The following is a 14,399-nucleotide window of genomic DNA, read 5'->3' on the forward strand; positions in this document are numbered from 1 at the left end:
AGGCTGCGGTTTCCCTGGTGTGAAGTCCCCACTCAGGACCCCAGAGTCTGTGGGAGATGCTGAAGCCCAAGCTGGGCCCCTGGGCCAGGTCTGTCCAAGCAGGGAAAAACAAAGCACCTCCCAGTAACAGGGAACACACAGAGGACTTTGAACATTCAACCACAAACAAAACACCCGTTATTAGGGTGATTCTCTAAAAAGCCTCGTGAGCCTCAACAGTCCTCCACCGCTGTAACGTGCCCAAAGGAGCACTGACAGCCACCGCTTCCCCTTCTCTTCCTCTTGTGAAGTTGGGTTATCCCCCTTTACTCTCTTAATGCTGGCAGAGTTCCAAAACACCTCCCTTCGTGCTTGATTTCTAAACCAGACTCTTTGCTCTGCAGGGTGTAATTAAGTCAAAGCTCTGGTTTAGGCAGTTGGAGCTTGGAGGGCGTAGTGGGGTGAAAGAGGACAGAAAATATACATAAATCCCTCTTCTGTGTGCTCTTATGCACAGTGACAGCTACAAAAAAGCACTTTATGGCTCCAGTCACATCACATCTCAGCATGATACATGCCACCACAGGGAGACCCACCACGCGATGATTTGGAAATGGCAGCTTCTTTTAAAAGTTTCAGGGTGATAAGCAAAAAGGAAAGGAGAAAAAGACTCGGAAAAGACCCAAAAGGCTGATGTCATTCCCTTGAAGAGAGAGGGCATCATGGAGACGACAATAGCCTGTCCTGGATGGTGGTCGGGACACTGAGGAGCTCAGTAACAAGGATGCGGCTCCATCCTGAGGCAGCTGTGCTCCCCTTTGTCCATTGCTACAAACCAAACTTCACATCTAGAGGGAAATAACCCCAATTATTTTGTTTTCCTCCTCCTTCTGCAAGTTTATACCTTGGAAGACCCTCCTATACACCAGCTGAGAGAGGGGGCAAGGTCTCCAACCAAGCAGTGTTACTTCATTACTGTGCACCTGAATTGTTGATGCTGATTAACAACATCTGCTCAATGGCTACAACTTCCTCAGGACGGGAAGAAGTTTCTAGGTACTGGTTGAGTGGGTGTTTGCTGAAGAAACCCTCCTGGCATGGCTCCTGACCAGAGGTGAGAAATGAACCATTCCTTTGCTTGAGTTTGAAAATTAGAATGGCACCACTGTGAAAAAAAAAATACAACAGTTGAAAGAGAGCTTGCAAGGAAAAGCAAATCAAAGTACACGAAGTATCTGTTAGTAAGGAAGCCCTAGCATGGCATGTTTTAAAATATATTCCTTATTTTGAATTATACTTAGTGTTTTTCAGTCTATAAAATGAGGAATAGGAGCCCCAGCAACACGTGGCTTGGCTGGATGTCTAAGATGTTAACTGAATATTTTCCTGCCCTAAGGGTCAGGCAGGAACCAAGACTTCAGCCGTTACCTCCAGTGTTTCCAAGGTATTTGAATAAAATTAATGTTACTCAAAAGGATTGTAACAGCTTGTACAAAAATCAGGTTCCCTCGCAGGGCCGTGCTGATTTTGGTGGTATTATCAGTGTGAGGGGCCTGTAGTGACAGCGAGGAGGGTGCAATCTGCTCGTTAATCAGGAGTTTTGCAGCCTGGCCTAGTTAAGGGTTGCTCGGATAGGGAGTTTATGGAAGAAAATTGGGATTTTTGCTTCTGTGCTCTACAAATGGGAAAGAAAGTCATGTTCTCCTTGTAACGGTGTCACAAACTGTTGTTCCTCTCTTGTGCAGCTGGCTTGGACCTTCCCACTAATGGGCAAACTTTGTAAAATGTGATTTTTTTTTTTTTTTTCCCCGGAGGCAAAGTGACTGTTTTGTGAAGATGTTTTGGTGGTGTTCACAAAGTGAAAGATTTTGTGTTTTGGTGGCTCTTTTTTCACATCCTGAACAGCAGGCATGGGGGCGGGAAGAGCCCCCAGAGAAAAGCCTGAGGTGCTGAGCCCACAACAGATGTTTTAACACAATCCTGTGTCACGCGGGCTTTTAAAAGGTTTTGATTTTGGTCTGCAATGGTGGGAGGTTCTGGGAACCAGCCTTGTTCCCCTGAGCTGCCCTGACAGCCAAGGGCCAAAGGCAGACACTGCACTTGTGCTGTTCACGGGTCAAATTTCTGTGGGGTCTCTTTCCCACGGTGTCGCTTTCTGCATCCTCTCCAGAAAGCAAAATGCCCCTTTCTGCTCAGCAAAGCCCAGTGACAAACCAGCCCCTGTCTCTGCTGCTGAGGTTCGGTGCAGCCAGCACCAAACCTTCAGAGCGAATGTGTTGGAGAGCTGAGCTTGCTCCTCCACATCTGTCGGAACAGAAATTGGAGCAGCCCAAGCTCCATCCCTGGTTTCTTGCTTGGTCCTGGCTAGGGCAAAGCCTAGATCGTGGACCCCACCTGGAAACAGGCTGCTTAGATAATCATTTCCCCTCCAAAGCAAAGAGATGAGGCTGGAATGATTTCCAGTTGCTCACAGTGTGTGCCATGCAGGCGCAGAGCCCCGGGGGTGAGAGGTGCAGGGTGGGCTCTCACATGGCTCCTGCCGGAGCTGGCTGTGGAGCAGGGAAGGCTGCTGGATGCTCCACCACCAACGTGTGATGCTGGATCCCAAAGGAAGGGATTTGCCTGTAGCATTGGAAACCTGCTTCTGAGCCCTGCTTTTGCTCTGCAGGAGAGCTCGATGGGGCTGGCAGGGAAGATAGTCCCTTCAGAAAACAACATCCAGCCACAGCTGGAGGAGGATGCTTTACAGAGAGATTGGAAGAAACGTTCCTCCCCACATTCGAGTCCCTGCTGTTATCACGTTCCTGCTCCGGTCTTGTGGCCTCCTCTGTTTGCTGTACCTGCCGCTCCAGCTTTCTCACATCTCTAATCTGATTTAGATAATAACCCCACTTGGTGAAATCAGTGCAGACGAGCTGAGTCGCTGTGCCTCCTGCGTTGATTCGCCTGCTCCAGATCTGCTCCCTGATAGCAGGTGGGACTCGGAGCTCAGCTGCTAGTGGAAAGGGCCAGATCCTTCCCTCCCACGTGTACTGAGGCGGGTGAGGTCAGCCCTGAGCCTTTTCAAGGTGTTTTTTCTATGCTCTGTGTAATGAGAGAGAGATCAGGACTGGCAGTAGTGACAGACTGTTCGTGCTCCCTGAATGCATCCAGTAAATGCTCATAATTTTGTACGGGCACCCACTGCTCACTGCTGCTCCAAGGGCTGGTGGCACCATCCTAATTCTGGCTGCTCTATGCCTTTGCTAGGGTGTATCTGGGCTTTCTTGAACAGGTTTTCTTCTTCCCTCAGCCATAAGCTTTGTTGGGAAGAGTTTGGGGACCTCGCCTGTCTGTGGGATTACTCCCCGGGGTGTCAGACTCTGTACAACCACAGTGGGACTCACCTCCACGGACCATCTGCTTTCCAGGCTTGATGTGTTGCGTTTGGTGCTATGTGCTTCTGTGACGGGAAAGTCTTGGCCAGAAATAGAACAGCCTTTCCCCGAGGCTCCCTGCTCACGGGGCCGTCTCATTGATACGGAGAGTGTCAATCCCTGTGTACTGGGAGGATCCCTGCAAAAATTCAGGCTTTTTTCCCCATTCTATTCTTTCACTCCTTTTTGTTAAACCCATCGGTGCTGCGTTTGTGGGATACTGGCATGCATGCGAGGAAAACTGAGACCCGCCAAACTCATTGCACGTGTGAGCAGTACAGCCCTGATTTCTCATGCTGGGAAGAGAGACGAGGAGGATGCTGCTGCGGTCCACATGTTGCCGGACCTGTTGTGGGAGCGCTCAGTCCCCCAGCCATGTCATGGGGAAGGGTTGGGGCTGGAGAAGCCCAGCAGGAACAGGGCAGCCCCTGCCCATGCACCCGCCCCAGCCCTGCCAAAAGTGAAGCAAAGTGAGTATTCGGCCCTGGGGACTCGTGTGTCGAGCAGAGAGATTAAAAGCCCAATCAGTGTCTTTTCATCTACTCCCCGATAACTGCCGTGATGCCGTGACCTGGCCGGTCGGTGCTGCGTCTCCTGCCAGCCCTCTCCCCTCCGCTGCTTCCCAGTGCCCTGCGTGGGCTGTTGATATTTTTATTGATCTCTTTTATGTAAAGCTCATCCCTGCCATTCGCTCCTGAGTAATAACCAGGGCTCTTTGTTCCCCTGCACAATAGAGTGTCCCTCGACAGCCCCAGGGAGACCAGGAGATGCTTTAAAAGGTTAATGTCTCTGTTAGATTACAAATCGCTCCAAAGCCTCTGCTGTCACTCGCAGGAGGTTGGAAATAATCACCTGGATCCTTTAACTATTAACCAAGCCTGAATGAGACACGCTTCCGACGAAGGGAATATGCTGTGTAGGTGCTGCTACCTCTGGCTATCGGGAGAATGATCGTTCGACTCATCCAAGCGATGCAGGTTTTGCTTTGCTGTTTCCCAGTGCTGCTCCCCTCGTTTGCAGACAGGGCATCAAGGCTGAGACCACCACAGGGAATGGGGTGCCCATGCCAAGTTTTGCAAAGGGACTTGAGGGCTCTTTGGGTGCTGAAATGTTGCCGGGTGACCCTGAAGGCTCTGCCCATGTGCTCCAGCATTCGTCATCGTGTGGGGATGCGGTGTGCGCTGGATGTTGAACAAGGAGTGTCTGATGTGCTGTGTGTCTGCTGTGTGTATCTCTGTTAGTACATGGCCATGGCACTGGGTCTGATTGTGCATCCTGCGTGTGGATAAGGGCTTGCCTTCTTCCCTGATCATCCCGGTCAAGGAGGGAATAGCAGGATAACTCTCAGGGGCAGGAGGAGAGGACACCTGACTCTTTGAATTGCTACTTCTCCAGTGATTGAGATCCCAGCTGTGAAGCTGAAAAATCATTGTTGAAAGAATTTAAAAAAAAAAAACAACAAACAAACAAACTAGACATCGCTCACATCTTTGACTTGTTTGGGGAAACAGCTGGACTCTAATTTGACAATGAGAAACATATCTGCTGCATTGCCTCCTTTCACCTCTTTCCCCCAGCCCCCGGTCCGGCGGCTCCCAGGCCCAGTGTGGTGGGAGCAGGCTTGTTAGCGTTTCATGCGGTCACATATTGTTTTGTGTGTGTTGTGCTCTTGGTTGAGTTGAATCCTAATTTGTCTGTCTTCGGGGGATGGCAGACAGCTGCTTTAATGAGTTAACAGTAGGGTTTAAAATAACCGGCATCTGTTCTTTGTGTGAGCAGGGGCTCTCCTACCACAGCTCTGCCTTCCAAAAACAACCTTGCAGGGGCCGCGTGTGCTCGGGGCCCGCTCCCTGTGGATGCCTTATTCCTTTCGGCTTTGCTGCCCGGATGGGATGTGTTTCCCTTGGCAGCTCCTTCCATAGGCGTTGCTTGGAGAAGCCCTTAGCCAGGAGCGAACGCATCTCTGCATCAAGGGCCTTTGCAGGGGGTAGGGGTTATCCTGGGCTTTGCTGGAGCAGCTTCCATCACCTTGAGACCGTCTTGCTAGAAGCACATCCCTGGGGCTTTGCTTTCCACCTGCCGTTTTGGCCCCTCTGCCTGTGAGCCTCCAGAGATCCGCAGGAGACCTCTGTTACCTCCCCAGCCCTGATGTGTGTGTACATTTGGGGGTGCAGGATGGAGGTTAGCAATGCCCGCCTTCCCACCCAGCGACTGCACGGGCTGATAGCGAGGATCTCCCTACTCTGCACATCCACCCTCGGTGCTCATGAAGCCTGAGGCGCCCCCAGGTCCGTACAAGTCCTGCAGCTACACTGAATCCCACGGACCGCCTTGTGTGCCCAGCCTGGCACTGCCAAGGTGGCCAGTTGGTACCCGATCCTCTCTGTCCATCAGTTGGTCTTTGAAGCACTTTTCCTGGCTGATACCGGCATCCTCTGCCCTGGGAACGGATGCAGGGAGCAAACTGGAGGTGACCTCTGTGTGTGACTTGGATCCGTTCACTTGTGGGTGAAAGGAAATTAGTGTTAGAGCTAACTGAGCTGGGCCCAGCACTGCAAGGAGATGGCCGAATCCTGACAAGAGGCTTCCCGCTGGGAGTGGGACCCCGTGTCCAGGCTGCTGACCCTCAGAGCCAACTGCCAGCCTGGCTCCCTCCCCCTCTTATTTATTGGGTGTGGGATGTGGTGGATTTCTTTATTTTCCCCGGATGCACCCAGCTCAGCGGTCTCTGCACGACACCAAATTAATTAATGTTGGGCAGGCGGAATGCAATTAACTACCCTGGAGCCCAGCCAAGGCAGGGGGAGCATTCCTCACTCCTGCAAGAAACAACCCAGGAGCTTTCCCGGGCAGGATCTTGCTTTCGCTGCACAGCTCAAGGGTAAGCGCCTGTGATGGGGACACGTCCTTCTGGAAATGCCTCCTCTGGGCCCCTTTACTGCCCTGCACCTGCACTCGGATCCTGTCCCGTGCGTGATCCCATCGCTGCGGGTTCCCCCATCCAGCCTGGGGAGGTGGCAGGCAGAGGGAGGCAGCATCCGCAGGAGGTTGCGGCACGGTTGGCACAATCCCGGGCAGAAGTAATCAAGCGAGAGGCTGTGGTAGCGTTTCAAGGACCAACTGGCTGGATTTTATTTATTGCTGCCACTCACTGAGAAAATGGACTCGGGAGGAGATTCCTGGGCCGCGGCTGCTGCGCGAGACGGGCAGCTTCTGTTAAATAGAGCATCGCCTGACAGAGCTGTGATTTAGCTGTGGCTATTTAAAGGGGTTTAGAGGCAGCCAGCACAGAGCATCTGCAGGCAAAATGGGCAGCTTTGGCAGTTTGGCTACTTTGAAAGTCAACTAAATTAAAAAGAAAGCTTGCGCAAAAATACAGGGCAGTTGCGGAGGTGGTTGCAGAAGGGAACCAGTGGATTTGGGGGTCCAGCTGAACCCCACTCCTGAGCCTCATGCAACCCTTGCAGAAACCTGTCCCTTCCCCTGCGGTCCCAGCCCAGCCATGTGCTAGGCCATGCTATGCATCACCTCTTCTTCCTTTAGCCGTTCTACTTGCTGTCCATCTGTGCCTCTGGATGTGCGTAACAGCTTTGGATCCGGGACACGAGTGCTGTTACCTGAGCCCTTCTTGTTCCATGCAGGAGGAAGGTTAAAGCCCAGATGGCTTTGAATAACAAACAGAGCTATAAATCCACAGGGTGCCTGTGGTATATACAAACTCGTAAGGCAGTGCTTGGCAGGACACCTCACCAACGTGCCATTAACGGGACCACCCTCCGCTTCCACAGTGCCCCACCAGCCAAGCAGGATTTGGGAGTGGGCACTGGAGATGGATCTTAATTCCCAGCCTGGATAAACACCCTGTTCCCCCCAAGGAGGAAAATCAAGTTTCCCAGTTACCTCTGCTCATCTCCATCCCTGGGCTTAGTCTTCCATCAGCCCGGTGTCTCCACTGGGTGATCCCATTCCCTGAGTTGTACAAGGTCTGTGGCACTCAGCTTCATCAGGATGTCGGCATTTCATGGGCTGGTGGGTCCCCAGGAGCAGCCCTGTATTTCATACATTATCTTCCTCCTCCAAAGGGCAATTTAGACGTGTAAGGATCAAGATTAAAATGTCAAATACATTCTTCTTTGTTACGCCAGTTGAACGCTTTACTCCGCTGAGGCCAACCTATCTCTCGTCTCGGGCTTTGAGTGCAAACTCCTCTGTGCCCAGCCCCAGCGCGATGGGCCAAGTTCTCCCACGCTTTTATGATAAAACAATTCAAGTTACCAGAAATGTTGGATCTGCACCCATCTGGGCCAAGGCTGAAACATCCTCCTGCGGCAAAGGGTGCCTCGGCCAGCAGCCATCAGGTTTTCCCCCATGGCTGGTACTCTCCCTCTGTGACATGGGGAGCTGCAGGCAGCCATTATCTCTTGCATCTTGGCCAAAATTTCATCTTTGAGAAGCTGTAGATAGTATGGGCTGGACCTGATTTTAAAGCATCATATTTCTGGGAATGTTCCCATCATCAAATAAGTTATTGGCAAGGTAAGCTGGGCCACAAGTCTCTGATCAGTGACAATTTATATGTGTTCAGACTCCCGTGCTAGCTGGAGTCCTCTAGATAATTGCAGGGAATGTGCAGGGAGCTTTTTCTTAAAATACCCATTATTTTAGACAACAGAAAGAGCAGGTATCTTGTGGCATCACCTTTCCCCAGAGGAAGACGTGCATGGAGCCCTAGCCCCAGCTGAGCTGTACTGACAGCACGGGGGGTGAGGCACAGCCTCAGAGAGCAGAGCTGGCGTAAATCACAGTGTCACCCCTTGCTCAACACGCACACACGGCTACGAAGCAGCTAGAAATGGCATGGGCATCCATGTCACAAAGGCAGCGTGCTATCAATGGGTAGGTTGCTCAGCCCCCCCTACATCCTCATCAGGCTCTCCTGGCACAGCCAGGACCCCACAGACCTCGTGCATGGGTGCCCTCGGGAGTGTGGACACGCTGCAAGTTTGCTGTGGGAAGCGCAAGCTCCTGCCTGATGCCGGAGTAATTTTCGGTGTTCTATTCTCCCCCAACATGACACAAGATTAATTACAGCCATAAAAACATTAGGAGCTTTCTAAATATTTTATGTGAATAAGCACACACAATATGAAGGTTTTACTTGTTACGTTTTCGTAAAGGACAGACATTTTGTTTGTAGTAAGTGGGAAACCTGACAGGTGATTTTATTTTTAGTGCTCCTGTCCAGGTTGAAGGACTCCAAACGCAGAGAGGAGACAAGGGCAATAAAAACCATGCTCAGAGTCCCAGGGAGGGGATATAGAGTCAATGAGGAGGAGAGAAGGCAGCCACAAATTTCAACCTAAAACCCAATCCCCGTTGCCTTAAGGAAACCACCTCCTTTCCCTTGCACTGGAGGAGACCTGGCCCAACTGGGAATGCCCGTGGGGTGGGAAGCAGCTCACAGGCAGGGGATGCTCGACGGCCCTTGATTCAAACACAGAGGTTGCAGCCGTGGTGGTGGCAGGGGCTCCCTAGCAGCACGTGCTGGTTTGTGCCCAGGATGTGTTGCCCCTGCTCACTGCTCCCCTATTTACAGATCACAAAATAGCTGGAGGCTATGCCAGCGCTGGAGGCAGATGTTTGATCCCTATTCAGCTCCTTGGAATTCAACAGGAGCCCTGTGGGTCCATGATTTTTCTATCCACCTCAGTGTCCGTCTGCTGCTGGAAACTAGAGAGAAGAAGTGTGTTTTTTCCTGGGGCGAGTTAGCAGCTAAATCATCTTCTCAATAATGGGAAAACTTGGGGGGATGCTCGATGTTTTAGCGGCCACTGCCGCCCTCGAAGGGGCCCACGCTAAGCACTGCCAAGCGGGAGCATCCCAGCCTGTGGCGTGGCAGGAGGAGATTTCGCAAAGCTGCCCGTGATGGCTTTGTGCCAGCAGCAGATCCCCGGCGAGGCACCGAGGGGAAGCTTCAAAGCTTTCTTAAGCAGCCGGGGAGGGTTTGAGGATTTGGCTTGTCATCTCCGTGTTTGAAAGACTAGATCTTGCTCACCGTTATCCAGAGAGACAAGACTCCGCGAGCAGTTCCTAAAGCAGGATCTGGTGCACCCAGGTAGGGCTCATTTGCTGCCTGGGTTTCTCAGGAGTCAGCCTACATCTTCCTCCTTGTTCATACCTGGCTGCAATCCCAGGCGGAGCAGACTTGGACATCTAGCAATTACAACAGACAGCACTTCTTTCCTCACCCTTCCTGACTATCTCCAGCAATCCTAGCGAGTCATCCAATTTCCGGGTGTTACCGTGGCAGTGCAAGGCAAGAAGCCATTAGTGATTGGGTCTCGATGTGTTTCGTTCTCGGTTTAAATATTGAAGAGGCTTTGAAACACCTCTTCATCCTCGCAGTTGACCTGAAATGGTATCTGTTGCATTGCACAGCTGTTATTTTTGTGGTGAGCTGTCATGGTTTCTGATTGCAGAGCGAGGAGATGTGGCGCTCCCGAGCCCTGACACGCAGCAGGACTCAGAGTTTGTGCTGAATATTTCATGCAGACACATGCAGACAGAGGCACCCGTCTGTTTTCAGTTCTGATTTTCTCTGCTTCTCGAGGTGCATAAATGATGCATATTGTTTAAGCTTCCCGGTTTTGGAGGGGGGAAGAGTGACAAATGCCTTTGCCATTGATTGCTTGAGTTTTGGGTGAAGCAGACCTCGTGTCTTCAGCTGTCTGTACGATGCTGTAAGCAATGAAGTCTGCCGGCGGCTCAGCCCTGGGCAGCCCTCCTGCATCACCCTGTGGCAGCTGGTGACGGAGGGATGTGGGGACCAGGGTGGCCCAGCACCAGCAGGACTTAGCCCCTGTCCAGCAGGATCTAATACCTGCTTCATACCTGTAATCTCCAGCTAATTAGGTGCCTGTTTCAGCCTTTTTAAGGCTTTGTCAGATCAAAACCAACACTGTTTTGGGGGGTAATCTTAATTGAGTGACTCCAAGTGAAACACCAGTCTGTGCTTGCAGGGAAGGGATGTGGAGCTGCTATTGCCCAAAAATACCAGTGAGGTGCTGGCCCCGCTGCGGGGAAAGCCCACGGTGCTGTGTAGGACAGGAGCTCCCCTGGCCCCTCACAGACCACCTTGAGCCTGCAGCCCTCCCGAGTTCACTCAAGGAGTTGAGTGCTGCGTGCTGTTGGCATTCAGACTTGTCTCACCGCTTCCGCGGGTGCAAACGGGAGCCACGTTCACGTGTCAGAGGGGCAACACTTGCTGTCAAACAGCAACCCCTGCCTGGAGCAGTGTTTAAACCCCGGAGCAGCGAGGAGCTTTGGTCTTGGCGGAGGACTGCTCCATCGCGGGAGTGTGTTGTCCGCACGGGAGCGAAGCACCAGCACGCTTGGGTTGGGGGCAATGCCTGAGCAAGGAGTGCAGTACTGCAAGACAAATTGGGGATCAAAATGGGATTTTGCCGCTCTCCCACCTCTCAGAGCATCCCAGCATGATTCCTCAAAGCTCTGTGCTCTCCCACAGGTGCCCCTCCACCGCTTTCCTCTTCTCAGATTTTGAACCATTTCCCTGCAGCAGGAGCCTTCACGTTGGACCATCTCCTGTTGTGGCACCCATCCCATCCACAGGGTCCATCCCGGCTGTGGTTTGGGGCACTCCGGGAGAATCGATCACCAACAGCGTGTCGGGAAACAGCACGCCAAAGCAGCAGCCTGCCGTGGGTTTTCTCCTGCCTCCCGATGAGATATTGTCTACAGATCCTTAGAAAAGTTTCATCTCAATGAAAACCCTTTGTGGTGTTTTCAGCAGCTGGAAAAGAGCGATTAGAGGAATTCCTGGTGTCATTATAGACTTTTCTTTGTGGAGGCTCTCGCAGGGAAGGCTGCCTACCTGATTTTCTCCTTAACAACTTACCTGTGATTGACAGTACAAAGCAAGCTGTCACAAAATGAGACACAAATTGTTTGTCAATTTGAGCTTTTCGTTAAAGGTCAAAAAAAAATTATAATGCAAAGTCCAGAGGTATATTTTGGAAGTGATCACTGAAGGCAAAATGCAGCTGCAGAGCTGTGAGTGAGGGATGGCTCTGCCCAGGGCCGCATCCTACCCACAGGAAAGGGGCCTGGGCCAGCCCTGAGCAATGATGAGCCACCTCGACCGTGGGGATGTGCTGAGCCCGGAGCAGCTTTGGAGATGGGAAGGGAACGGAATGAGCATGTTCCAGCCAAGCAGGGACTAGAGAGGAATATTTTTATTTATTCTCTTGTTTCTGTAAGTAGTCATCTGTGTCTCCAACTTTTACTTCAGGCCAATTAACAGAAAGCACTTGCCCACATGCATCTTTTTATCTGGAAAGGGTTGGGATCTAGTGACTCTGTATTACTAAGAATTTCTAGAAATACTGAGTTAATTACTAAGACAATTCTTAACATTAGAATTATTAATTCCTAGTAATTTATTAATTACTAAGAAATTCTGAGTTAATGACTTCCAGCAAAGGCAGGGATCACAGAGGACTCTTCAGAGCTGGGGAGACCAGCATCTCTCACTGCAACACTTATAAGGCCATTCCTGATTTGGGCTAAAGGCTTCTTGGTGTCTTTTGGCAGATCAATATTTGCTTTAAATAATTGTGCAAATTAATAACAAAACACAGAGTAAAAATTAAACATCTTGGCCAAGACTTCTCCAAATTTTCTTGAGGGCTTTGACCTTTTCTCTTTGTCCTGATTCCAGGCTTGAAAAGCTTTGCAATACCTTGACATTTTGGGCAGGAGAGGGGAGAAACAAACCCAAATTTTCACCTAGATTTTCCCTTAAGCAATGAAGCAGTAAAAATGTAGGTTTAGTCACCTGGACAGGCTCTGTAGTTCAGCCTTACCTCTTTTTTTCCTTAGGCCATATCTACCACTGCACTCTCCATAAATAATCTCCAGACTTTCTAGGGCCTTTAATACTAATTAAGTCTTAAAGTAGAGAGAAACGAGTTAAGAGAGACTCATATCACAGGTTCCTTGCTCAACGTTGCAAGCACTTTGCTTCATGTCCTCAAAGCATTTCCAAGGGAAGGTTTTGTAGCATTTTGTAAGCACCAGACTTGTTTAATGATGCTGGAGTTCGGAGCTGCTCTTCCCTATAGCCTGTGTAATCCATAATTACTGGTTTGGGGCAACTTTATTGCTGTTTCTCCCCATTTTAAATAATCAAATGGGGGAGTTCTGTTTCTCTGGGGGGGTTTGGGATTTTTATTTAGTGCTGGACAAGGGTTCGAGGGCAAAAATGTGTGAGTTAATATGCTCAAATGCTACACTAGCTGGGACTGAAGAGAGAGAGCAAAATGGTCTTGTAAGGGGAGATCTGCCCCGTGGCAGCATCGATGCATGTGCAGGGACTCGAGGCTGGAAAACATTTGCAGCATGTAATTCTTCATCCCGAGAAGACCCTCAATAGCTGTCGAGTGCAAACGCTTCAATGAGATGCCGTTTGTGTGTGTGTGAATGGGAGACCCTGAAACCTTTTTCTTTTCTTTCTCACTGTGTTTTTAATACCTTCAATGCTAAAAGCCCTCATTAAAGTTTAATCCTCTACACTAACTCTTCACATCCATGATGTTGCCAGTCTCCCAGTAATCCCAGCGCCCATTTGCTCTCGACTAACCAAGCTGACGTCCTGCCTGGTTTATTGGATATGCCTCAAGTCAAACGCTGCAGCGACCACCTTCACAGTGGCGTTTTTCCTTCTTTCTCCAAACAGAGCCTGGTTTAATCTGTCACAGCAAGTTTAGCTTCAGTGTTTGCAATTGCTTTCTGGAGAATGTAGTCTCTCTCTGTTGACCGAAAGGAAAAGTAGTGAAAATAAGTGGTTAATCTGGAGACACCAAAGAGTCAGTGCTGGGAGAGGTTTAGACTAATGCCTGGGGAGAAGGATGGTGGTGACAGGTCTGGAAGGACAGGCTGAGCCTTCAGATCAGAGTCAGACCACAAAATAGATGCAGACGTTCCCTAACCAATGCGCAGGTTGCACCAGTGTGGAGGGAAGCATCATTTAAAACTGACCTGAGATTTATTTTTTTATGAGTTGGAGAAAACCAAAATGGTTTATTCTCCATGTGTGAAAAAGTAAGAATTTCCATCGTCTTTTCAAGCCACTTCCCAACTGAATGCAATTAATTTCTAGACAAAAATTTTCATGTTCTCACATTGGACACATTTTGTTTTGGAAATGCTGCAGAAGAGTTTTGACTCGTGAAAGAACTTTTTAAATATTAAAATTATTTTTTAGCCAAACTTGACCCTGATTCACAAAGCTGGGATGTACATTTTCTGGTCAGTTTAATTCAGATAAGAAAACCTCACCCAGGCCTGGTTAGAGGACAAACAACAGGTAACGGAGGTGAAGAGGAGAAGGGAAAATAATTGGTTGGCTTCATCCAAAATCCTGGGCAATCAATGCAAAGTCTCCAGTGGGCTCCAGGCCATGGCCCGGTGAGATGGAGGAGATAAATAGAACAGGCAGATCAATCGTGGGCAAGAGGAAGGAGGACAAACATCACAAATCCAATATTTTTAAAAAAGAACAATGCAGAGTTAAAAGCTTTGGCTTGACAGATCTGGCATTACAATATCAAAGCTTTTGTCAGCACTGGGAAATATTTCACCTCAAGTTGATGCTCTTTGGCAAAAATGAAAAAGGAAAAAAAAAATATTAAAAAAAAAAATCTGCATTTCTTTTTCCCCTCTGCAAAGAAAAAAACACCGCAACAGAAAGATTGCTTCCATCAAAAAGCCATGTAGCATCTTGCCTGTTCCCAGAGAGACCCTGGAGAGCACAGCCCAGTCGGTAATTTGAACAGGGCAGCAGATAAATACACAGATCTTTTAAATTCCAGGCATGACATGGGGAAAGCGGTGAGCAGCGGAGCTGGAGTAGGTCTAGGTAAGGAAGACAAAAGACACAGGTACAGGCAGGGATACAACACTCGCCGTGGGGGGCAGGCACCCCCC

Source organism: Eurypyga helias, unplaced genomic scaffold (assembly GCF_000690775.1).
Source record: "Eurypyga helias isolate BGI_N326 unplaced genomic scaffold, ASM69077v1 scaffold4386, whole genome shotgun sequence".
Lineage (NCBI taxonomy): Eukaryota > Metazoa > Chordata > Aves > Eurypygiformes > Eurypygidae > Eurypyga > Eurypyga helias.